The following is a 14,059-nucleotide window of genomic DNA, read 5'->3' as shown; positions in this document are numbered from 1 at the left end:
GTTTCTCTTTTGTGGAGAATGGATGATGAGATATGTCCTTTATATCACTTTGTCAGACACCGAGCTTGGGACTTAGTGTATGAGCATTGAGTATCAATCCTGAGTTCGGCTTGTCACGCACCAGATTCGGTGGGTATAGCGGTTGTACAGGACTACCTGGTCTAGGGTGTGATAAAAAGAGGGTCATGATCAAAACTCATCGATCTGGTCCATTGAGAATATGTTGGTGCCAAAGTTGAAGTGTATGATCGATCTCATGAGGTTAGGGGTCTTACATCTACATTCTAGAGAAGGCTTGAGATCACGTTCTTCTTGTAATAGAGCTTTGGAATGCTCATTAGAGTAAAGGATCATTAAGAAGATAATTAAATCTCTTTGGGATAGATCTTAGGAGGTATGGTAGATCTTGGGATACATTAGAGTCTCTCAAACACTAAAAATTCATCAATTTTCCCAATGATTGAATACCCATTTATAGAAGAAAAAAAATTTGCAATAGTTATAAAATGACTAGTTCAATGGCTTTGTCAATAGGATCGAGTGGGCCTTTGATATGATCGAACTGGCCTTCGATCTGATCGAGAAAATTCAATAATATGCAGTTTGGTTGTTGAAATGTTTCTTCAATTTTATCAAGGAGATCTTCGATGATATCGAATCCTATCAACGGCCTGTCGATATGATCGAGATCCACTCAAAAACTATTGTATTGGGCTATGAGTTTACAACAACTAACACCTCTAAAGCCTATCAAATTATGATCAATTTAAGATCTTAAGGTTATGTGATGATCAAGCAAAGGTTTACCTATTTGGGAATGGATCAACTAAAGGCTAAGGCTATTTTGGACCTGAATGTGTCTAAGGTTAGGGTCACCAAGGTATCTCAATTTACCTTTTTCTTCACTCCTTAATGCTTTAAGTCTTCATGTGTTTTTGGTCTTCAACTTCCAAGGGCTCAACCGACTTACTGACACACGTGATTGACAAACAAGTGCACTTACAATAACCGGTTTTGTATTAAAAAGAATAAGCTCTACCATAAAGCAAAACTTATTAATTTGGACCAACACATCCTCCACTACTCCTCTCGGTATTATCACAGGGCAATCAACAATTTATAAGGCTATCTTGGTGGGTTTTAATTCATCAAGTCCTAGTTGCTTGCATATCAAGTAGCTATGACGTCAACACTTTCCCCTAAGTCTAAAGATGCTTGTTCAATCCATAAGTTTCCTATTATGTAAGAGATGATAGGGATGCCCGGATCTTTGTATTTTTTGGGGAGTGTTTTATTTGATGATAACACTAACATGTTATGTCAAAAATCTCTTCTTTCGTACGTTTAGCTTTCACTTCACCATACAAAAATCCTTCAAATTTTGGCATATGAGAGAATTTTTTTTATGGCATTCATGAAAGGAATGTTGATCTTCATTTATTTGAAAACCTTTAAGATGTCTTGATTATTAACCAGAGGTTTGGATGAGAGCAATCGCTGGGGAAACAAGGCTACAACTTTATGACCGAGTTCGAGCTCATTTTCATATTGAGCATTACTAGGTTCATCATCAACCTTAGAATTTTTAGATTCCTCGGGTTTCTCAACCTTCTTAGAAATTGTTTTATCGATAAATTTTTCACTTCTAAGAGTGGTGATGGACTTAACACACACTACATATGGGTTGGAAGAATTTGAATCAGCCACCTCATATTGGCCTTTAGGGTTCGGTTACGATTGGGCAGGGAAAGTCCATTTCTCCCTAACATTGAGGTGGGATTCAATTTTGTCAATAGACATTTTAAGCTCTTGCAAGATTTTCAGGGTAGACTGATCTGCATTTGGCCATGCATGAATGCTTGTAATGTATCCTCAAGGGTCTTCTTCAGTGGAGGCACGTAAGGTGTACTACTAGAAAGCCCTTGGGGATTATTACCCACATTCACTTGAGCTTGCAACACCTCTTGAAACGCAGGAATTGTAGGAGAATCCTTAGTTAGGTGTTCATTGCTCTCACAAATTCCACATGCACTCTCAACAACCTTATTGGGTTTAGCCACATCTACTTTCCTCAATTCCATGGCCTCGACCTTTCGTGTGAGACCCACTATCTTTGCATTTACATCATCCTCCTCCTTAAGGACATGAATTCCTCCTTTCTCCTTAGGCACAAGCTTGACATTACTAGTTTTGTTAGATGCATCCCATGACTGGGCATTCTTAGCTAGTTGATCGAAGTAATCTCAAGCCTCATCGGGATCCTTGCCCATGAACTCACCGTTGCACATCATCTCTACGAACTGACACATATTAGAACTCAGTCCATTATAGAAAAAACTAATGATTTGACACATTTTGTAGCATTGATATTTATAAGTAAAAGCTCTTTAAATCTTTCCCAACACTGGAAGAATGTTTCATCCTCCTTTTGGAAAAAGTTCATGATGTTCCGTTTCAGTGTATTAGTTTTATGAACTGGGAATAACTTTTTCAGAAATTTTTAAGTCATTCGGCCCATGTCCCGATAGATCTTAGCCTTAAGGAGTGTAGCTATGATTTGTTTCTCTCTTTCAAAGAGAAAGGAAACAATTTCAGTCTAATTACGTCTTTAGAGACATTGTTGTAATGCATAGTTGTGACAATCTCGTTGAATTCTTTCAGATGTAAGTATGGAGTTTCATAATCAAGTTCATGGAATTTAGAAAGTGATTGAATAGCACCCAGTTTGAAATCTATATTGCCTTCATTTAAAGGAAAAACCATACAAGATAGTGTGGTTGCTCTTATAGGTTGCAGGTAATCACGCAATGTCCTAACTGAAGCCACATTGTGCACTTCATTCTCACCATAATTTGGCTCATTATCAACTTGATTGGGTGCATTCACAATCATGGTTCTGTTTGAGTAACAAGTACTCAGATATTTTCTAGCAATACAGTAAATAAACAATCCTTTAACTAATCCTTCTTCACTTAGAAGTCGAAGTGTGTGATCACGTGTCCATTTGGACATGAACATACACAAAAACCCTAATTTTAAAACCTAACCTTAGAAACAAAATCATATAGTAAGTCAATAATCTAAAAATCAATAGAAGAGAATAAGGGAACAATGTTACCAGAAGAGAAGACACGACTCAAATAGTTCTTACAGAAACCCCAAGTAATTATTGTAAAGTGTTCTCAATATAGTCCCCAGTAATGGCACCAAAAACTTGTTATGACAACCCCAAGTATAGGGCTATGAAGTGGTATAAACTCAATGAATCTGAAGTCAATCCACAGGGGTTGAGAAGAACACTCCTGTAACTAAACTAGAAAGTGAATATAAATCTGAGGGTTTTCCGATTAGGAAAATTGGAATAACGTAAGAATTTTTATTAAAAAAAAAAAAAGAACAATCAAGTAAGGATCCAGGGATTCCAAATTAATCAACTCTTAATGTAATTCGCCAATTCAACTTGATCACTCAATTAGAATCGAATAAGGATTCATTCTAATTGAAAGAAAATTCTGTTAAACCAATAGAAAATTTCCAGACAAGATATATCAATTGTAATTGATCAATTTCTCATGAATATCTAAGTAGTTGATAGCAAGGAATCCAAAGCATCTATTGTACTTTGAGTTAACAATAGATCAAGGACTTTTACAGATCAATTCCTTCACCAAACTAATAATTCAACCAAAATAATCTCAATTCAACTATAAAATAAATGCGAAATATATAAATATTACAAAAATCTCAATCACTTGAGTATTGAAACCTTGATTCTAAATAATTCGTATGACAACCTTTACCTAAAATTTTAGGTAGGACAACTTTATTTCATGAATGTCTTTAAAATTAATATTTCAAACTGGCAAGAGTATATAAAAAGGATTACAACATTCACCACAAGAATGAAATAATAAATAACATCTAATCATAAAAATAAAAATAAAAATAAAGCATTCACCATGTAGTACAAGGAGTTATAGTGGTTCGGTGCTAAAAACAACCACACCTACTCCAACCCCAAAATTACTACCATCATAATTTTAGCTTTCACTATAAAAAGATTTTCACAGGGTCACCTTAACAACTTAATAAAGTTCCTTATGATTTTCCCGGGCTATCATAATAAAAATTCTACTGAGATTTTCACACGGTATCTCAGAAAAACATAAAAAGAATTTCAGAAAGTATAGTTATCTTCAAATGTAAAAGATGTAGTAAAAGCTTGTAGCAGAAGAACTTCTTTCTTAAACGTAGATGGCACACCTATTACCTAAACCCATTCTCAAATCCAAAACCTATAACCTAAACCTGAACCCATTCCCAAATCCCAAGACCTATAACCTAAACCAAAACCAAAACTTATAACCTAAACCCGAACCCATTCTCAAATCCCCAAAACCCAAACCGACACCTAAACCTAAACCTAAACCTAAACCTATAACCTAACCTTAACCTAGACCTAAACCTAAACCTATAGCCTAAGCTCAAATCCCTAAACCTTAACCTAGACCTAGACCTAAACCTAAACCTATAGCCTAAACTCAAATCCCAAAACCTTAACCTATAACCTAACCTAAACCTATACTTGTAACCTAAAACTATTCCCAAATCCCAAAACCTATTACCTAAACCTAAACCTTAACCTAAACCAAAACCAAAACCAAAACCTATAACCTAGACGTGAACTCATTCTCAAATCCCAAAACCTTTAACCTAAACCTAAACCTTAACATAAACCTATAACCTATAACCTAAATCAAAACCTATAACCTAAACCAAAACCATAACCTATAACCTAAACTCGAACCCATTCTCAAATTCAAAAACCTATAACCTAAGCCCAAACCTATAACCAAAACCAAAACCAAAACCAAAACCAAAATGTATAACCTAAACCCGAACCCATTCTCAAATCCCAAAACCTATAACCTAAACCGAAACCGTAACCTAATCCTATAACCTAAACTCAAATCCCTAAACCTTAACCTATAACCTAACCTAAACCTATACTTATAACCTAAAACTATTCCCAAATCCCAAAACCTATTACCTAAACCTAACCTCTCCCTAAACCTATAACCTAAACTCAATTCCCTAAACCTAAACCTACGCCTAATCCTAATCTCAACTCCCTAACCTAAACCTAAACCTAAACTTGAAAACCCAAACTTAAACCCAATCCCGAACCTGAACTCGATTTCCTAAACCTAAACCATAATCCATTCTCAAATCCAAAAACCTATAACCTAAACCTAAACCAAAACCAAAACTTATAACCTAAACCCGAACCCATTCTCAAATTCCAAAACCTATAACCTAAACCCGAACCCATTCTCAAATCCCAAAACCCAAACATAAACCTAAACCTAAACATAAAACCTAAACCTAAACCTATAACATAAACTCAAATCCCTAAACCTAAACCTAAACCTAATCCTATTACCTAAACTGAAATCCCTAAACCTTAACCTATGACCTTACATAAACCTATACTTATAACCTAAAACTATTCCCAAATCCCAAAACCTATTACCTAAACCTATAACCTAAACTCAATTCCGTAAACCTCAACCTAGACCTAAACCTAAACCTAAACCTATAACCTAAACTCAAATCCCTAAACCTTAACCTATAACCTAACCTAAACCTATACTTATAACCTAAAACTATTCCCAAATCCCAAAACCTATTACCTAAACCTAACCTTTCCCTAAACCATAACCCATTCTTAATTCCCTAAAGCTATAACCTATAACCTAAACCTAAACCTAAACATAAACCTAACCTAAACTTATAACATTTCCTAAATCCTTTAACTTAAACCTAAACTTAAAACCTAAATGTATTCTCAAATTCTTAAACCCAAACCTACACCTAATCCTAATCTCAACTCCCTAACCTAAACCTAAACTTGAAAGCCCAAACCTAAACCCGATCCCGAACCCGAACCCGATTTCCTAAACCTAAACCTTAACCTGTAATCAAGTTCCCAAAAGCTATAACCTATAACCTAAACCTTAACCTAAACCTAAACCAAAACCTATAACCTAAACCTTAACCTATAACCTAAACTTAATTATAACCTATAGCCTAACCTTAACCTAAACCTATAACCTAAACCTAAACCAAACCTAAACCTATAATCATATGGTGAGACCATTTCTTTTATGTCAATTTCATTCCTCTTTGAGTTTTTTTTTAATTCATTAAGAAAAAATAGTGGTTATACGTGATGCACTTCTTTCACTGTCTTTCTTTTCTCTAATGGGCATTCTAATTTATGAATGACATGACTGTTTGTAGGATGATGGAATATACGAAGCTGCTGAAATTTGGTGAAGTCGAGCACATTTCTCTAATGAAGCCAAAGATTTGTATTTTCAGCATTATTGTATTTGTAACTGTAATTGATTGTAATTGTAATTAATTGAATGAAGGATTGTAATTGTAATTGAATGAATGAATGATTGTACAGGTGGTATTTGAATGAACAGGTGGTAATTGAATGAACAGGTGGTATTTGAATGAACAGGTGGTATTTGAATGAACAGGTGATTTAATTTTTCAATGTACAAAATAGCTACGGATACTGACCGTAGCCACTAGTCAGACAGGTGTAGCCTTTTTAATTTTGGCATATTGCTACGGACTTTCAGCTACAAATAATATCCGTAGCTGTTTGAAGTTTTTGCTACAGATATAATTGCTATGGATTATATCTGTAGCTATTTAACATATAGCTACGGATTTAATCCGTAGCCAATAATCAGATAGGTGTAGCCTTTTAAATTTTGGCCTATTGCTACGGACTTTCAGCTACAAATAATATCTATAGCTGTTTATTTTTTTTGCTACAGGGGAAAAGGCTACGGATTTAATCCGTAGCCATAGACCTATAGCTACGGATTTAATCTGTAGCCATAGGTTCCAGACCTATCGTTATGGCACCTACGACGACGGTCGTGTTACGGACTAGCTACGGACTTAATCCGTAGCCTTAGGTCTAAGGCTACGGATTAAATCCGTAGCCTTTGCCCGTTTTTTTGGTAGTGCACCAGCTCGAGTGGATAGTGAAGCAGATGCACGGTTCGACTCAGGAACCGAAGGCGTGACTGGAGGAGCCATAGGTGGAATCACAGGTGTCGGCCTAACACCAGAATGAGACAGGCCTGACTGTGGATCCGTCTGGCTATCGCTTAGGGGAGAAACCCCGACAAGCGACTCGATCAAAGAGAAACGGGTCGAAGTCTTCGAACCCTTAGGAGGCATACCCTACATTCAACAGAGGATGCAACTTGTAAGATTCAACATCCACATAATCCACCCACACAGCAATCACAGCACAACTTCAACCATAAGCAACATGTATTCCATTTAACAAAATTATCGCGATACAAGAAGTGCAACATTACATGGATCATGACAGGAAAGCATGTAAACTAAAACATCTACAACTTCAAACAACAAACAACTACTAACTACTATGCCAACAACGGCAAATAAAAAACAAAGCAAAGGATGACTATAACTGTAGCTACAAGTAGAGGCGGGCACCCTTATCCTACAAGCAACACAGGATAGACTTCAGAGTTCGAGTCACCTTCTTAAACTTATGCTTCACAAGGCCTCGAAGATCCACAATATCCTAGCATAGAACAGCCTGCCCTTCCTCAAGCCGAGCGATACGGGCATCCCTGGCAGCCTGATCTGCGCTCTGCTCTGCTGCCACAGGGGGAGAACTCTCACTCGTATCCTATTCCTCAACCTCTTCCTCGTCCTGCTCTGTTTCTTCTTCAATCTCAGCTCCACCTTCGCCATAACTCTCTTCATCATCGCTCTCTGTCTCATCCTCACTTTCTGAGGCTTTTCGATCAGGACCAATCTCCATCTGCTTAAGGGTCGTCAGATTAATGTGGCGAACAGGTACCGGCTTTTCTGCCCCAAGCTTATAGCCAAACTCATGTGCAAGCTTACAGATAAGTTGGCCGAATGGGAGCGATTCGGTCCTCCTAGTCGAACGAGCGATAAGGATAATCTGACGTAAGATGTACGTTGGCACACATAGCTTCGCTTCTTGCCCCACATGATACAGAAAATCTACCATCAGGCGCGTACACTCGCTGCAGTTGCTCCACCTTGGATATACATTGAATGTACACATGTGGTGAAGCAAGTGGAAGTCGTCCGTCATGTTGGTAGCTAGAAGACTTCTATTAGGCTGCCATTCGACTAGACGACCACACAAGAGCCGGGTGCGACGATCCCTCTCGCGCATACTGTTCAAATTTTTTTCACTGGCATGCACCTCACCAAGTAGCACATTCAAGAGTCGAGATATCAAAGCGACGCTGACCGTGGCCTCCCGACCGCTTCCAAAAGGAATCTTGAACTGCAGAGGCTCCAGTGAAGGATCATGAATGTTGGCATAAAAAGCTCGAATAGTGCTTGCATTGGCGCGATATTCGCCCTCAAACAAGCGAAACCAACCAGCCCCTTCCAGACGCTCCAATAATAAAAACTCGCCAAATAGCCGCGGATCAACATGAGCCTCAAAAAGGACCCTACGGCCTTCATAGACTCCATGTGATAGCTCTGCCAACAAGGTTCTTCCAATGCGAGCTTGAGGATCAAGGTCCCGGTTGGTCTGAAATTCACGGGTGGCGGTTGTGCTCGTGGCGACACCTCTCGGCCTCCGTGCACGGGCTGGGCGGCTGGGCCCGACTTCATCCATGGGCGCTCTCTTCTTCCCCATCAAAGAAAGAAGGGTGGAGATGAAAAATATGGCTGTGATAAACTCAAAGAGGGCCATGGAAAATGAGAGAATGGGAGAAATAAGAAGAATGGTGAAGCTCCCACACACTTGAGATCCCAAAGAAGGATTTAAGATCTCAAATGAGAAGAGAAGGGAGTGAAATCAGCAATAAGGATGGGTTTTGAGATGGGTTGGTTGGGTGTGCACGAAAATGGAAGAAGAAGGAGATTAGGGAGAGTGTTTGGTGGAGTTTTGAGAGAAACTTGAAGAAAAGGAGAGCTTGAAAGGGTTTTTTGTGAAGGAAGTAGGGTTTAGGAGGGTTTAAAACTGAGCAACCATGGAGGGGTGGGCCACACTAGGCCCCAAATGCATCGGCCCGAGCCGGCCCTCCCGGCCTGGCCCGCTGGGCGGCGAGGGCTCGCCGAACCGGCGAGGTCATCGCCGGTCACTGGACCATCAGGAGATGGCTCACCATTTGGGCGAGGTCCTCCTGGCCCCTAAGCTCTAAAATGATGTGGGTCCCCCCTGGGTCCCCGTGGAAATGCCCCGATCGGCCCCTTTGTCCGATTCGACGCCTATCGGGCCATTCGGGTTGAAATCTGATGCATAAACTGATTTACTGACAATTGAAGGGTTAAGATGAAAGGATAAACCATCTAAACTCATTAATAGATGGTCTAGAAGAGATTTTGGGTCGCTGTGTGTGATCAGGAGTAAGCACAGACTCAATCTCGGTGATCGTTTTTCGTAAACTTTTACCAATAGAAGCAAGGGGACACAAACACACATTCTATAGTAAACTTGCACCCAAATACACTAAGGTGGCGACAGCGTGCGGTGTGTGACCATAACCCAGGTCCGGTTTAATCCAATTCATGCTCTGATACCAACTTGTAACGCCTTGAAATTCGGGGGTCGAGCATAACTCAGCTCCCGAGTTCCAAAACATCACTTATGAAACATATTAAATGATGGATGTATGTTGTCTGTATGAGTACATAAAACATGGAATAGATTAAGCCAAACTGCAAACATAATTCAGGGATAAGTGAATGAACGTAAGCGGAAGACTTAAAGAAACATAAGTGTACATGTGCAAATCCCTGAAGTACATATACATACCAGGTCATACTTACAAGTGTTACTATCAAAAATACAAATATCAAATGACATTATCTATTCCAAAAGAAGCCCAGAACTCCTGCACATCAGGACATGGCTCACTAGAACCCGCCTGAAAACTGCATGAAAGAAAATGCAGCCTCATCATCCTCGAACTTTGGCTCTACCTTAGGGGTCGCATCAACATCTGCAACTAAGACAGAGTCTGGTTTGGTGTTTAAAACACCGTCTCAGAACATGGGAGTGAGTGATCAACTCAGTGGAACAATAAAGCAAAGGTTAACGTGTTATCAATTTAATCAAGCAGTAATGATAAAGCAGAACAATCAAACATGTCCTAAGTACTCTTGTTAGTGCAAGGATGTATGTAGAATGATGCGTGCCCTCGCGCGTACACCCTCAGTGTCTTCATCTTATATTACGCATGACACCACCTCAAGTGTTCCACCTCTTTCAGGCACATGCAAATGCGGTGCATGAACATGATTACCAAGTTGTTATTAGTCCTTTTCATACAGCAGGATTGAGAAGCTAAGGTACCTTCCTCATATCAATGTTCAAATAGTGATCCATTCTAGGGTCGTCAGTCCTAGATCATCTCATACGATCACATGGTTTTAGGTCGTTGTAAAGGGCTCGTCACTAATCAATGCACGCCTATCATACCTTCGTTACTACAATAAGGCTCGTCACCTCAATGTGGTATCCAGGTATGCTCGAGGTCACTACAAAGGGCTCGTCAACAATCAGTGTAGGCCGACAGTACGAATATAGTGTCCCATACCACCATAATCAGCTCACGAGTTTGGTTGCTCACTAGTCACTACGGGGAGGCTCGTCGCCCCAGCGTAGGCCAACAGCTCGACCACGATGTCCCATATCACCATGTCCGGCTCATGAGTCTTAGCGGATCAAGGTACAATGGTTAACAGGATTTGCACTGGTAAGTTTGGTACCTTAGATTCAAGCAATAGCGTCCATACATGGTGAACATACATCAGACAATCGAGTTACTTGACGAACTCGACTAGCACGAGCGCACGTTGGGTTGAACGACATAGAGTGCGCAAACACTCCACATGGCCAAACCACTGCTGACAACTCTAATACGACTCGAGTTCGTCAAAACACGTCCTACGTGGCGAAAGTAACCTCAGCCACGAACTCAAGGCCGATTACCGATTTCTTGGACTATTCATAGTCCCAAACATATTCCACTACAACAGGTATTCATATTAACAAGTTAGAATAGTAATGGAACAACAACTCAAATCATGTAGTATGTGAGCATTTGCAGAATATCAACTTAACATGGATTTAAACATAAGTAATAATTGAAATTAAACAACAAGGAATGTAACTTGCATGTGGGAAATCATACACACCAAGAAGAGAGTCGAGAATTGCTTCTCAACGCCCGTAAATAGTATAATATATTACACTTTAGATCATTCAGACATTTCTACAAACACTTAAACTACATAATTCAACATACAGGACGCATGTTGAAAAACACGCATTTGGACAATTCCTTTAGTCAAGGAGTTAACACACATATAATTAGCATAAATACACAACAGATAATCATGGCAAGTATATGTTCATATTTTATACGTATACGGTACTTCCTGCATATACATAGAATACACAAATCTCAATATAACACATGCATATCAGGAACGCATAATAAATATAGCATTTGGCATGTGAAATTGCACCCATAACAAGAATAAACCATTAACTGGCATTGGAAGCCTTGAAAGCCATAACCTATACGATTAAAGTCCGCACCTTACACCAGAAATAGATCACCGAACTGATTCAAACGATATGTCTTCATCAACGGCGACAGGATAACCTAAGGCAAGAATAGAAATGAGCTACAATAACACAGACTATTCTAAGCTCTAAAACAGATTAGGGTTAGGTGAACTTACCCAAGGATGAACTTAGAATCGCCGGAATAACGATTCCAAAGTAATGGTTTAAGGATGTAGAGTAACAGGAAAGAATCTTGAGATGATTCACCAACTTCTCTCTCTCTCTTTCTCTCTCTTTTCCTCTCTCTTTCTTAGCTATGGTTAGGAAATTCGTATTGAAAAGAGAGTTAAGGTTTTAAGGTCTATATATAGGCCTAACATTGATGAAAATAGCCCCAGGGCCAAGGTATACTTAGGTTATAACCAAAACAGGCCTCTCTCGATCCAACGGAACACTTCTGGTGGTCCTTTTTCCACGTGCGGTTGGACTTAAGCTCACTGACCATGGATCTAGGTCAGGCTGAGTTTTCGTACCGATCAGCTTTACAGATCAGCCGTGGCGGACCACACTCAATTCAACGGTCACCAAAACTCGATCGGGTCCACAAGCACTGTGACGGGCCTGGGCCATCTTCCCTGATCCGAAGGTGAAATTGGGCTAGAATCCAACGGTCAGATTGCTTAAAATTGTCGCGCAAGCGACATGACTCAGATTTCATAAAATCACATTTAATTTCTCACTGTTCTCACACTCTTCACTCCGGACTCAATCAAATCGACCCAGAACATCATTTGGACTTGATTTTTGAAGTGATGGTCAAGTCCAACATAGTGACCAATACTGACTAAAATCATCGCTATCGAACTTTCGACGCGCGGTCCAGGTCCGATCCAAAGTTTCTAAAAATTCCCAAGAACAACCGGATTTAGCGATGGATCCCAGATTTCAGAGTAACATAGCGCTAATGATACTACAGGTTTTGAGTCATGCAGATCAAATTTAAAGTGATTGATGCTAATTTCACAAGCAATTGAGTTTAACGCTAATTACCCCACAAATGGCTTCTAAGGAAAATAGTGGTAGTACTCAGGTCTTGGCACAAAATTTTTCAGGCCATTACAATATCCCAGACGAACAGTTCTGCAATTAACGTCATGCGACTTCTCGCCTTTGGTTGCCCCGAGAGTCAGATGGACAAAAGAGCAAAAAGGTAAGACATTACTAGTAAGTTCACCGATGTCTGTATCACCCCAATTAATCAATGGCAACAGGAGCGCAGAGAAGTCGAATGGGACTCCATTTTCCCCTTTTTTCATAAGGCCTATTACCTCGACATATTCTCGCCCCACTCCAAATACAGCTTCGTCAAAGAGGGGAGAAGCCACAGTACATAAACCAGGAAAATATGCTAACTATGAAAGACCATATGAATGAAATAGCGGGAGCGCAGAGAGCACTAATGGAAGAATACAGAAATCTCAAAGAAGCCTTAGTGACTCTTACACACAATGTAGCCTAGATAGCAACTTCCTCGATGATGGGCACAATAAATAGGTAAGAAAACCAACCCGAAGGCTTTCAACCATCGGGGGCAGGATCACTAGGGTCTGTCCCAACAGCGAGAACTATGACACAAGACGAGGTGAGACAAGTCGTCGAGGAAGCCGTCAGAGTAGAAAGGGAGCACGAGAATACTGGCCGTTTCAGATACCGAATGCTGTATCCAAGAGAAGTAGAAGGCATCCCGTTCATAGCCAACTTTAAGCATCCAGATTTTTAGAAGTTTAATGGAGAAGGGTCACCGGAGGAGCACTTAATGCACTTTATTACTAGTATGGGAAATTTTTCTACAATACTGGAGTATTGCTTGCGATTGTTTGGATCATCTTTGACAAACAAAACATTCCGATGGTATTCCGGCTTGGCCCCAGGGTCGATACGCAATTGGGAACAAATGCAAGACGCTTTCATGTCAAACTTCTTCTCTTCAGAGCATGATGTTAGTATTGCGGAATTGGCTTCTGTATGACAGAGAGAGCGGGAACCGATAGAGAAGTTTATATATAGATGGAAGACATTGGGGGCTTTTTGTAGACAACTGTTGGAGGGAAAGGATCAGGTCAAAATGTGTCTGAACTCCATGGAAATGAGAATTGCATTCGGACTCACCAGTACTAATATCAGGACTTTTCATGACCTAGCCACTAAGGCTCATGCTTTAGAGCTGATGACTCGGAAGATGCTAGCGTTTCACTATGAAACAGCTAAGAGAGGACCCAGCAAGATGGCCGCAAATACCGTCGATCATGAAAAGAGAAGCCAAGATGCAAGAGACTTAAGAGATAAAAGGTCGGAACGAAAAGAAGAATCGAACTAGCCAAGGAATAGGTACAGTGGAAGGGTTTGTTTCGATAGGGAAGATGT

Source organism: Magnolia sinica, unplaced genomic scaffold (genome assembly GCF_029962835.1).
Source record: "Magnolia sinica isolate HGM2019 unplaced genomic scaffold, MsV1 ctg366, whole genome shotgun sequence".
Taxonomy (NCBI): Eukaryota; Viridiplantae; Streptophyta; class Magnoliopsida; order Magnoliales; family Magnoliaceae; genus Magnolia; species Magnolia sinica.
Note: the sequence above shows the minus strand (reverse complement) of the source record.